This window comes from Acinonyx jubatus, chromosome E4 (assembly GCF_027475565.1).
Source record: "Acinonyx jubatus isolate Ajub_Pintada_27869175 chromosome E4, VMU_Ajub_asm_v1.0, whole genome shotgun sequence".
Taxonomy (NCBI): Eukaryota; Metazoa; Chordata; class Mammalia; order Carnivora; family Felidae; genus Acinonyx; species Acinonyx jubatus.
The window spans coordinates 68,428,562-68,441,894 of record NC_069395.1 but is presented as its reverse complement, the minus strand read 5'-3'; the positions used below and the strand labels follow the sequence as shown (position 1 = coordinate 68,441,894).

Below are 13,333 nucleotides of genomic sequence, written 5' to 3'. Positions count from 1 at the left end.
TGTTTGTTTGCCTCGTCGGCGTCCTAGAGGTGGACACTAAACGCCCTCAGAGGTATAGTGGAAGTCAGGCCATGATAAATTCTAAGGAAACGTCTACAGCAGCAGAAGGGGGTCGGGCGTGGAGCTCTTTTTACACAGGGTGGGTCTGAGCCCCTGCCCCCATTCTGGGCGCTGTGCGTGTGTTTTTATGAAGTCCGCACATGGCAGCCCAGACAGGTGGTGTGAGTGTCCTCTCCATTTCACAGATGAGGAAACTGAGGCCTGAGGTCACCTCGCTAATGGCAGAATTGGAGTTTGACCTGGGCCTAGTGGCCCCCTAAACTCAAGTTTTTACTGACTTCCCTCAGGCGCCTTCTCTTACATGGTGCCGGCTGCGTGCCGTGAGGCCCTCTGCCCAGCTTTTCCATAATCCTTCTGACAGCCCTGCACCCTGGGCTGTATTATTCCTATCCAGGCACAGGAGGGGTGAGCACAGAACCGTGTGGAGAGGCAGCGGGGAGTAGTGGCTGATCTGAGACCTGGCAGGGTTCCAGGTGGGCAGCATGAGGGTACCTTGGTGTGGGTGGGCAGGTGGTGGGAGTGAGGAGAGAAGGCCAGGCAGGCCCCAGAGGCCCGGGAGCCCTCTCTTCCGGCTTTGCGGGTTGGTCCGGATTTCCCTGCCTGATTCCCTCCTGAGATTACACCTCCTATATGTTGTTTCAGTATTTGCAGGGGGAGGGTGGGAGAGCGGGGCTGGTTTCTGAATGGTTGCAGGGTGGGGCTGGAAGTGTGCTGGGGCCTGTGCTCACTGGTGGCACGTGGAGGGGTGGGGTCACAGCCCCAGAGGCCACCCAGGTCCTAAGTAAGCTGTGGATGAGAAGCTGGGGTGGGTGAACAGAGCCTAAGAGCCCCTTTGCAATTGCCTGTTCACCTAACTCACACTCGTGAGCATCCACTGTGGGCCAGGCCGTGAACCCTACGGTCGCTGCCATGTAAGAGTGGCTCCTGCCTGTACAACTCCTACTACGTGCCAGGTGCTGTCTCATTTGCCGATGAGGTGGGGTACTACTATCCAGCACCCCATGGTACAGGTGGGGAGACTTGTCCAGCATCATGAGAGGTCAAGGATTCAACACCAGTTCAGTGACACCGCGTTCTGGCTCCTAGCCTCTCAGCTGCCTCCTAACATCCTGTCGTTAGAGCTAAGAAGCTGGTTTCGAAAGAAGTGAGCTCCCCGTCATTTGGAGGAATGCAGGCAGATGTTGGAGGACTCCGAATGGATGCTGGACAGAGACGAAGTCTTTCTGACCACTTTGACCTTTGAAGTTGGCTCCCCCTGCCTAAAAGACCCCCACAGGCATGGTTGTTAGAGTCCTGTCCGGGTGACCCAGGTCTCCTGACTCCTATTTTAGTGCTGTTTTGGTCCCCACGTTGGGCAAGACTGAGGAACCCCTTCTCATAGGTTTCTCAGCACTTTGGGATTTCACAGGGCCTGACCCATTTCTGGGCAGGTGGGAGGCAGAGCTGACTGTCAGACCTTGAGTTCAAGTCCTGGCTGCGGCCTTTCCTGGTTGTGTGCCTTAGGGCAAATCGCATCAATTCAGTTTACCCATCTTTAAAACGGGGAGGAGAGGGGCACCTGGGTGGCTCAGTTAGGCATCTGACTCCTGATTTCGGCTCAGGTCATGGTTTCGTGGTTTGTGAGTTCAAGCCTGGCATCGGGCTCCGTGCTGACAGCACAGAGCCTGCTTGGGATTCTCTCTCTCCTGCCTTTCTGCCCCTCCCCCACTCACATGCACACATGTGTGCTCTCGCTCTCTCTCTCTCTCTCTCTCTCTCTCTCTCTGTCTCTCTCTGGAAAAAAAAAACTTTAAAATGGGGATGATAATATTTTTGTGAGGATTGAATAAGGTATTCTGTACAAAGTACATGGCACATAGTATGTGGTCAGTAAACATACTCTCTTACTCTTAAGCTGGAGTAACAAAACGATTTCAAAAGGTCTCCAGCTTCTGCTTTGAGGCCTTTGTTAGAATAAAGACCTGGGTCTGAATCCTGCCTCCTCGGCATGACCTTGGGTGGGTTATCTAATAACTCTCTGCCTCAGTTTCTTCCATCTGTAAAATGGGACTATGTCGGTAATCTATCTTGGGTTGTCATGCCATAAACAGTCCCAGGAACACCATGAGTGCTCAAAAAAAAAAAAAAGAAAAGAAAAGAAAAGGAAAGAAAACCAGTGAGTTTTTAGCATCATACAACTCCTGCTATGTGCTAGCCAGGCCTCCTCTTTTGCAAATAACACCCCATTGAATCCTCACCCTTGGACAGGAAGGGCTGAGCTGGATGCAAACACAGGTCTCTGTGGCTGCAGTCGCACCACCCATAGCCACTGCCTCTGTGCTGCCTCAGTCAGGCATGATTCCGGGGCCAAAGCTCAGCACATCACATGGGCTTGTTCAGGGAGCCAGGATGCCACACTGCCACCGCCACCCCCAGACCACCCCGAGGTTCCTCACAGCTGTCGACCTCCACAGCAGATCAGTTCCAGGCTCATGCCTGGGAGCCTGAGAGGGGAAAGGTGGTTGAGCTGCATTTCAGAGGCCTTCTGTGGCCCTCTGCCCCGTGCCCACGGGGGCGGTCGGTTCCCCCGGGATGGGTCCTCCCCTGGCCAGTTTGGGCCATAGCCTCTTCCTGCAGTGAGACAGTGCCCTCTCCCGTGAGGCTGCAGGGACCGACCTTCCGGGGGAGGCTTTCCCCCCCCCTGCCTTTTTAATTTCCTCTTCTGGCCTCAGGCTGTCAGCGCGTTATTAACTTCTGGGGAAGTCCGGAGCCAGCAGAGTAGGGGAGGCACCGCCCTCGTCAGAACCCCTCCCTCAGGCTGAGAACTACGCCCTTGGTGCTATGTCCCCACCTCCACTACCCACCCCACCCCAGATCCATCCCCAGGAGCCTGCCTTCCCTGGGGATTACCCTGAGTTTCAGGGTCCATAGCTACAGACAGACAACCTTCATTCTGTGGGGTTTGGACTTGAGACAACGTGTGTATACAGTCCGGGTAACAATAGGAAACAGATGATTCCTCCAAACGGAGCACATGAAGATGAATTTAATAAGGGTGCTATTGACCAAGGCAGGATGGGGTGGTTGGGGAGAAGGGTGCAGCACCCCGCGGTTGGAATAGTGGGGAGCCGGGAACTGTTGCCTGCCCCAGTCTGATATGGGAAGCAAGGAGAGGTGGCCAGAAGGGACTGGCTGTGTGAGGAAGGTCCCCAGACAGGAGCCGTGACTGCTGAGTCTCTTCCTAAGGAGTTTGGCTGCTAGTTTTCTGTCTCCTCTGAAATCCCCCACTGCAATGTGAGCATGCCTGAGAGTAGCTTGGAAAGCTTGACGAACACCCCAGAGTTGCTGCCTCCGTGGCTTCCGAGCATCTGTATCTCCAGCCGGTTCTCAGCTGGTGCTGGTGCTGGTGCTGGTGCTGGTGCTGCTGGGCCCTGCGTCAGCACCACGCTTGCCCTGTACCTGTCCTAGCTTGTCCTACCTTTTGGCTCTTTGGACCGAAAGGTCTTCCAGGGCAGGACTGTCAGACTCCATCCCTGCTGCTCTGTGCACCCAGTGTATCCAGGCCTTTGCCCCGCTGAATTCACCGGTGTTTGAATGGTTTGCAACTTGTCCCTGTTGACTGTTGCCCAGATGCACCCATGCTGTATCTTGGCGGTCCCTAAGTGGCAGCTGTCGCCGAGATGGAGGTCAGCATGCAGGTTTATTAGGGTGTGCCTTTGGGATTAACACCCAGCGGAGCCAAGTGAAGCGAGCGGCGGTGGGCCAAGGGAGAAGATGGGTCACGAGGCTTTCATGGAAGCCCCGTGGGGAGTTGCCAGCTTGCTGGGATGGCCCTTCACACTGTCCCAAGTTGGGGGCAAGGATGCCAGACCTTCACAGCCTACACATTCCCGTCACCGGATGGTGGCCTCCGGGGAAGCAGTGATACCTTGGGGGAGGCTCTCCTGGGGCCGAAGGGATCCCTGTCCTCTATGGGACTGGCAGCTGAGGGCTCTCCAGGAGCCTTCCTAGCAGCCTCCAGTCCCGAAGCGGTCTTTGTGGCACATTGTGGCACCTGCCACATCATCAGAACCTGCCCACGGAGCCAGGGAGGGGACAGAGGCTTTCTCGTGGCCGCCACTGCCCTCCCTTCCCTATCCCTGAGTCCTGTGGCCCCTCGACCCCTGGCCAAGAAACCCTCTTGGATCCCTCAAGTACACAGAACCCCCAGCGAAGACCCCTGCCCGTGGTTTTGCCTACAGCTGTGTTCCGAATCTTAGTTTTGCTGGGCCCAGCCATCCTGTGACACAGAGAAGCAGAAGTCCCCCAGACCCCACCCTGGCTCGTGCTGAGATGTGGAATAAACGCATCAGTGCTGTTATCCACCACTTGCAGTGATTACGGGGTCCTCCAGGCCTTCTGGAGAGAGGGAGAGGAAAAGGAAGGGATTGTGTCTTCTGTCATGTCCCTGAGGCCGGCAGTCGCAGGCAGTACATCTGACTCCTGTTTCTGGGGCAGAGTGTGGTGGGTAGAGGCTCCCCTTGGAGTCAGATTGACCAGCATACAAACCTCAGCAAGGTGACCCTGGATTTTCTGATGCCCTTGGCTAGGTAGTAACCAATACCTCTGCACTTGTCTGTCAAGTGGGGTGGTGGTGGCCACCTAGGAACTGTGTTGTGAGAATTATGGGGGGCCGGCCCCGTGTCTCCGCTCAGGCAGCCAAAGCAGAACACCACAGATGGGGTGGCCTAAACAGACATTGATTTCTTGCAGTTTGGAGGCTGAGAAGTCCAAGGCCGAGGTGCTAGCCCATTCAGTTCCTGGCGAGGGCTGTCTTCCTGACTTGTAGATGACCTTTTCCCGGTGCTCTTCTCCTCTTCCTCTTTTTTTAAGGACCCCGATCCCATCCTGAGGGCCTCACCTTCATGAGCTCATCCAACCCTAATTTCCCCCCAAAGGTCCCACCTGCAAATACCATCACACGGGGGCTGGGGTAGGGCTTCAGCATGTGAATCTTTGGGGACACAAGCATCCAGTCCATGACGCCATGTATGCTTAGCCCAGTGCTGTGCATTTAGTAAGGTGGAGCATTATTATTATTTTCAAAGACAAGCCATTGGCTGAAGCTTCTAGAATAGCATCAAGAGCCTGGGTTGACACTCTGCGTCGGCCTCCTGTTCACTGTGTGACCTCGGGTTTGTTGCTTAATCTCTCTGATCTTAATTCTCATGCTGCGAGAAATCGGTATAAAAGTAGAACCATGGGGTGCCTGGGTGGCTCATTGGGTTAAGCGTCCAAGCTCGGTTCAGGTCGTGATCTCATGGTTCGTGGGGTCAAGCCCTGCGTCGGGCTCTCCACTCCTCTCAGCATGGAGCCCGTTTCAGATCCTCTGTCCCCCTCTGTCTCTGCCCCTCCCCTGCTTGTGTTTTCTCTCTGTATCTCTCTGAAAAATAAACAAACTTAAAAAAAATGTTTTTAAATAAAAATAGAACCAAGCCTCACAGAGCTGTGGAGAGTGTATAGTGAGTTAATAACATAGGTAACCCTAGAACTAATTCATCATTCATTCATTCATTGATTCATTCATTCGCTGGCACGGAAGAGCTCATTCAGAGGGATAAGGATGCTGAGGATACGGATGGTGGGAGTATCAGTCTGCCCTGGCCGCCATAACAAGGTACCACACACTGAGTGGCTTAAACAACAGAAATGCATTTTGTCACAGTGCTGGAGGCTGGAGGTCCAAGGTCATGATGTCAGCAGGGTTGGCTTCTGCGGGCCACGAGGGAAGGCTCTGTTCCCGGCGTTCCTCGTGGATGGCCCTCTTCTCCCCGTGTCTTCATGTGGCCTTCCCTCTGCGGTGGTCTGTGTCCCAATTTCCTCTTATAAGGATACCAGTCACACCAGATGAGGCCCCACCTCATGACCTCACTGTAACATAACTACCTCTGTAAAGATCTTGGCTCCAAATAGATCACATCCTGAGGTCCTAGGGGTTAAGGTTTCAGCATGTGATTGGGGGGCAGGGACACAGTTGAGCCCATCACAGTTGGGGAGGTGAAGGCATCCTGGAAAGTGGGAGTTGGGTAGGTCTTTGAGGCCAGAGGGGTAAACTGAGGCCCCTCGGGGCAGTGCTCGAGCCACAGCCAGGACTTAGAGCTTAGGGATTTTCCATCCCGGCAACCTTTTGTGGATGGAGCACGTGGGTCCTGGCGGTCACTGCACTAGCCACGGGGGAGGACGCGGGCAGACGGCAGGGCCCCTGCGTCACAGTCACTCTGGCAGGCGACGGGCAGACGGCCACCTCCGCCGTCCGAGGGGCAGGCGGACATTGGCAGGAGGGCTGCGAGCTGCCTGAGAGAGTGCTGGCCACTGGGAAGAGCTGGGGCTGGCCCTGTGTGTGGGGTGGTCAGCTGCGTTAGCGCTCCCCCCCGTGCTGTCCCCTTGTGTGACACCGGGGCGGGCAGCCTGGGCCAGCCCAGTGGTGCCAGACATTCTCACGCAGGATCAGTGAGTTGGAGAAACACACTCCTGTGTGTTTCTCCTTGATCCCACACTCTTCCTGGACGATAGCGCAGACACCAGAGGTGTGTGGGTTTGCTACACCCCAGGCAGTTCTCCGACGCCAGCCGGGTGGCCGCCCCTTAACCGAGTCTGACGCTAGCTGCCTGGAGTCAGTGTCAGGTCCCACAGGTGAGGGGCCCCCGTCCTGCAAGACTGTCCCCCACTTCAGGTGCAAGTCTCAGATTGTCACCTGTACTTCTTTGTTGGTTTCGCTTATTTATTTATTTTTGAGAGAGACAGAGAGAGAGCGCGTGCGCACAAATACGGGGAGGGGCAGAGAGAGAGGGAGACACAGAATCCAGAGCAGGCTCCAGGCTCTGAGCTGTCAGCACAGAACCCAATGTGGCTCACGAACTGCAAGATCATGACCTGAGCTAAAGTCGGACGCTTAACCGACTGAGCCACCCAGGCGCCCCATCCCCTGTACTTCTTGATGGCCACATACTGGGGTTCCCCTAGCCCCCTCCTTCGGTTTGATCATTTGCTCATAGGAGTCAGGGAAACACTTAGGTTCACCAGTTTGTTACAAAAAGGTACGATATAGGACGCAGATGAACATCCAGATGGAAGAGGTGTGTAGGGCAAGGTCTGGGGGAAGGACACAGAGCCTCCGTGTCATCGTGTGACACCCTTCCATCACCTCCATGTTTGGCAGCCTGCTGTCCAAGCCTCATACTTGGGGATTTGTATGGAGGCTTCATTAACACAGACACGATGGAGAGTGAACTCAGTCGGCCTCCGTGTCCCCTTCCGGGAGAATGAGGGATGGGGCTGAAAGTTCCAAGCTTCTCATCATAGCTTGGTCTTTCTGGTGACCAGTCCCCATCCCGAAGCGATCCAGGCGCCCGCCAGGCATCACCTCATTAGAACAAAGGACATCCCTCTCACCCAGGAGAGTCCAAGGGATTTAGAAATTCTGTGTCAGGAACTGAGGCCAAAGATCAAATGGTAGAATAGAAGATGCCCCTAGTGCTGTGATCACTTAGGAAATTACCAGGGTTTTAGGAGCTCTGTGCGGGGAACTGGGGGCCAAGACCAACAGGTATATGTTTTTTCATTATTTCACGGTCAGCAAACTGTTGCCCAAAGGACAAACCCGGCTCTCCACTTGGTTTTGTAAACAAAGTTTTATTGGAACACAGCCACGCTCATTCATTGGCATATGGCTGCTCTCCGGATCCGAGGGTGAAGTTAAATACTTGAGACAGAGACCAGATGGCCAGCAAAGCCAAGAACGCTTACTCCGTAGATCTCTACAGAAACGGTTTGCAGACCCTTGTTTTTGTGCTTCTCTGTCTATAGTTCTAGGTACCAGGTTCACCCCTGGAACTTCCTTGTTGTGCTGAGAACAGCAGTGTCTGCTGAGAACCCGCTTCCTGGTTCACAGACAGCTGTCTTCTCTCTATGTCCTCACATGACAGAAGAGGGAAGGGAGCTCTCCAGGGTCTCTTTCCTGAGATCACCAATCCTACCCATGACCTCATCACCTCCCACAGGCCCCGCCTCATAATACCCCCATCACACTGGGGATTAGAATCTCAACATAGGAATTTGGGGGGAACTGAAACATTCAGTCCATTGCAAGGAGTGTCCTCCTCCCCAGAGCCTCAGTTTTCCTCCTCTGTACATGGGGAGAGTATTACCCTGAACTGTCGGGATGATCCCATGAGGCAAGGCAGGCAGGAGAGAACTTCACAAAGTGCCACACTCTCGGGACTTATTCTCTCCATTCTACCTGCTGATAGCCTCCACCTTGCTGTGCTGGCAGCATGGAGCCTGGAGCCTGCTTCCCCCTCTCTGACCCTTCCTCTCTCTCTCTCTCTCTCTCTCTCTCTCCTCTCTCTCTCAAAAATAAACATCAAAATTTTTTTTAAAAAATCAACTGCAAAATATTTATTTACACTATATTAACACATAGTATCCACACTTGTAAAAATTGTGGTAAAATACACAACATAAAATTTTGCCTTCATCATTTTTAAGTTCGGTAGTGCTGAGTAATTCACATTGTTGTGTGGTCAGTCTCTCTTCGTCTCACAAAACTACAGCTCTGTACCTGTTAAGTAATAATTTCCCTTTCTCTCCTCCCCCCAGCCCCTGGCAACCACCATTCTGTTTTCTGTCTCTATGAACTTGCCTCCTGTAGGCACTGCTTATAAGTATTTTGTGTCTTTGTGACTGGCTTATTTCGCTTAGTGTGACATGTTCAAGGTTCACGCATGTAGTGGCAGGTGTCAGAATTCCCTTTTTTTTTTTTTAACTTTATGTGTATATTTTGAGAGAGAGAGAGGGTGGGACAGGCAGAGGGAGAGGGAGAGAGAGAGAGAGAGAGAGAGAGAGAGAGAGAGAGAATCCTAAGCAGGCTCCACACCATCAGTACAGAGCCCGACACAGGGCTCTATCCCACAAACCGTGAGACCACGCCCCAAGCCAAGATCCAGAGTCGGACACTCGACCAACTGAGCCACGCAGGTGCCCCAGAACTTCCTCCCTTTGAAGGCTGAGTTATATTCCCTTGAATGTGTCTGCTACCTTTTGTTTATCCATTTGTCCATCAGTGGACACTTGGGTTGTTTCTGCCCTTAGCTGTTGTGGATAGTGCTGCCGTGAACATGGGTGTGCACATCTCTCTTCAACGCTCTGCTTTCAGTCCTTTGGGGTATATACCCAGAAGAGAACTGCTGGATCAGATGGTAATTTTCTGTTTAAGTTTTTGAGGACCTGCCATCTTATTTTCCTTAGGAACCGCACAAGTCTACGTGCCCATCAGCAACGCACAAGAGTTGCGATTTCTCCATATGTGCACCCACACTTGTTATTTCCCATTTTTCGATAGGAGCCATCCTAATAGGTGTGAGGCGGTCAGTATCTCATCATGGTTTTGATTTTGCACTTCCCTGATGAGGAATGATGTTGAGCATCGTTGCATGTGCTTGTTGGCCATCTGTTTGTCTTCTCTGGAGACGCGTCTGTCCAGGTCCTTTGCCCATTTGGGAATCAGGTTGTTTTTTGTTGTTGAGTTGTAGGAACGCATCATACAGTCTAGACATTAGGTCCTTATCAGATACACGATTTGCAGGTATTTTCACCCATTCCATGGGTGTTGCCTTTTCGCTCTGTTTATTGTGTCCTTTGATATACGGAAGTTTGTTTACTTTGACGTGGTCCAGTTTATTTCATGTTACTTTTGCCTGCTCTGTTTTTGGTGTCACAGCCAAGAAATCGTTGCCAAATCATGGCACTTCTCTGCTATGTTTTCTTTGAGGAATTCTGTAGTGTTCGCTCTGGTATTTAGGCCTTTGATCCATTTCGAGTTGATTTTTGTGCGTGGTACAGGTGAGGGTCTCACTTCATTCTTTTCCATGTGGACATCCAGTTTTCTCAAGAGCATTTGTAGGAGACTGCCCCCCCCACCCCCCACTGAATGGTCTTGGCATCTTTGTCAAAATCGTTTCATATGGACTGATAGACGTGAAGGCTTATTTCTGGGCTCTCTGTTCTTCACCACTTGTGTTTATGCTGGTACCTCAAAATGTGCTAGTATTTTTATTACCATAGTTTTATAATGAGGTTTGAAGTCAGGAAATACCAAACTTCTAGCTTTGTTCTTCCTTTTCAAGATTGCTTTGCCTATTCATGGGAGTCCTTATGATTTTTAGGATAGATTTTCCTTTTTCTGCAAAAAAAACCAAAACCAATAACAAAAAACAAAAACACCACACCAAAACAACATCAACAAAATGCCATTGGGATTTTGATGGCGATTACACATAGATTGCTTTGGGTTTTATTGACAACAATATTAAGTCTTTCAATCTCTGAACACATGGGAAACCTTTCCATTTATTTGCATCTTTAAAAAGTTCTGTCGGGGTGCCTGGGTGGCTCAGTCGGTTGTGCATCCAACTGCGGCTCAGGTCGTGATCTCACAGCTTGTGGGTTCGAGCCCTGCATCGGGCTCTGTGCTGACAGTCCAGATCCTGGAGCCTGCCTCTCTCTCTGTGCCCCTCCCCTGCTCATGCTTTGTCTCTTTCTCCTTCAAAAATGAATAAACATTAAAAGCAACAACAGCAATAATAATAATAATAATAATAATAATAATAATAATAATAATAAAGGTCTCAGCAGGTCTACTGTAGCTTTCAATATACAGGTCTTTCACCTCCTTGGTTAAGTTTATCCCTAAGTATTTTATTCTTTTTGATGCTACTTTTTTTTAGTGTTTCTTTATTTTTGAGAGAGAGAGAGAGAGAGAGAGAGAGCGAGAGCGCGAGCATGAGCAGGGGAGGGGCAGAGAGAGAGGAAGAGAGAGAGAATCCGAAGCAGGCTCCGTACTATCAGCACAGAGCCCGACACGGGGCTCGAACTCGGAAACCGCGAGCTCACGACCTCCGCTGAAGTTGGACGCTTAACTGACTGAGCCACCCAGGCACCCCTGTTTCTGATGCTATTGTAAACAGAATATTTAACATTTTGTTTTGGGATTGTTTATCGGTAGTGTTTAGAAATACAGCTAATTTTCACGTATGGATTTTGTATCCTGCAACATTGCTGAATTTATTTATGACTGCTAACAGTTTTCTTGTGGAGTTTCTAGGGTTTTCCGGGCATAAGATCAACCGAGATCATTTCACTTCTTTCTTTCCGATTTGCATTCCTTTGGTTTCTTTTCCTTGTCCTAATTCATCTGGCTAGAGCTTCCAATGCTACGCGAAGTAAAAGAGGCGAGCAGAGGTGTCTTTGTCTTGCTCTTGACTTTGAAGGAAAAACTTTCTGTCTTCCACCATCACATGGGATGGTAACTCTGGGTTTTTCCTACATGACTTTCATACGTGACCGGTAGTTTCTTCCTGTTCTTAGTTTGGTGAGAGTTTTTATGGTGAACGGGTGTTGAATTTTGCCACATTCTTTTTCTGTATCAGCCGCGATGCCCATGTGGTACTTTTCTCTTCGTTATGTTAATGCTGGTGTCTTGCGTTGGTCGGATTTTGCGCCTTGAACCCTCGCTGCATCTTAGCAGAAAGTCCTACTTGGTCATGGCGCATGTGGAGCTCTCCGGATCCTGCCAAGTTCTGTTTGCCAGTGTTTTGTTGAGCCTTCTGATGGAGTCACTCATTGGAGACATTGGTCTCCAGTGTTTGTGTCATGACTTGCTTGGCTTTGCTTTCCAAGGTAATGTTGGTCTCATGCAATGCAAGTATTCCCTCCTCTTCCATTATTATTATTTTAGAAGAATTTGAGGAGGATTGGTGTTAATTCTGATTTTTGTCGAGTCTCTCTCTCTCTCTCTCTCTTTCTCTCTCTCTCTCTCTCATTTTTTGCTCTTAGTCAGTCTGGCTTAAAGGTTTGTCAATTCTGCTGATCTTTTGGAAGACTCAACTCTTGGTTTTGTTAAAACCTACCCTTGTATTTCTTTTCTTTCTTTTGTTTATCTCTGCTGTGACATTGCGATGACCTTCCTTCTGCTAGCTTTGGGTTTTGTTTGTTCCTCTGTAGTTCCTCGAGGTGTCAAGTTAGACTGTTGATTGGAGACCTTCCTTGTTGTTTGAACATAAGCACTTCCAGCTGTAGATGCCCCTTGTACCCTGCTTTCTTTACATCCCCTGGATTTTGATACGTTGCCTTTTCCTTTCCATTTGTCTCAAGATACTTGCTGATTTCTGTTGTGATTTCTCCTTTGACCCATTGGTTGTTGGAGACTGTGTATGGTTTGGGGCACCTGGGTGGCTCAGTCAGTTGAGTGTCTCTCTCTCTTTTTTTTTTTTAATATAATTTATTGCCAAAGTGGCTTCCATACAACACCCAGTGCTCGTCCCAACAAGCGCCCTCCTTAATGCCCATCACCCATTTAGCCCATCCCCCCACCCACTTCCCCTCCAGCAACCTTCAGTTTGTTCTCCGAATTTAAGAGTCTCTTATGGGGGCACCTGGGTGGCTCAGTCAGTCGAGGGACCGACTTTGGCTCACGTCATGATCTCATGGTTCGTGAGTTCAAGCCCCACGTTGGGCTTTGTGCTGACAGCTTAGAGCCTGGAACCTGCTTCGGATTCTGTGCCTCCCTCTCTCCCTGTCCCTCCCCCACTCGTGCTCTGTCTCTCCAAAAATATATAAGCGTTTTTTAAAAAAAGAGTGTCTTAAGGCTCAGGTCGTGATCTCACAGTCATGGGTTCAAGCCCCGCGTCGGGCTCTGTGCTTATCAATCTGATGGGTGTTCGAGAGCAGCCACTGTGGGGACCCTTGAAGCAGGGGAATTTTATTCTCCTGAACAGGTTACTGTTTCAGCCAGAAGAGAGAGACCAGGTGAGGTTTTAGGCAAGTAACACTGCAGGCACCCTGTGCGCCAGGCTCTGTGCTCAGCACATGGTGTGCGTTACCCTGTTCAGTCTTCCCGTAGCCCCATGAGGCAGGTGCTGTTCCTGTACGCCCTTCACCCGCGAGAAAACTAAGGTTCAGAGAGGTGATGTGATTTGACTGTGGAAATACAATCAGTAGCCACAGTGGCCAGGATATGGCAGCTGGAGCTGAGATGGGGGAAAAAAACGTCCTAAGCCAAAAGTCCAGCCATGGCTTCCTAGCTTTGTGGCCTTCAGTAGGCCAGTTTGCCTCCCGACCCTCAAGTTTCCACACCTGTAAACAGGGCCGGTTCCAGGGCTTTGGCTAGATAGTTTTCAGACTTGGAAATGCCGCTGGCGAAGCCCAGCTTAGAGCTCGCTGAGCTCAGAGGTCAGCGCTGTTCACGGGGCGAGTGCTG

At 51.0% G+C, this 13,333-nt stretch overlaps 1 protein-coding gene across 12 annotated transcripts in view; it reads left to right on the top strand.

The window, feature by feature from the left end:
• The window catches only part of LOC106984159 (ankyrin repeat domain-containing protein 26-like), a 197,336-nt gene that overhangs the window by 42,560 nt on the left and 141,443 nt on the right, over positions 1–13,333 (top strand). The gene's annotated exons all lie outside the window — the stretch shown is intronic.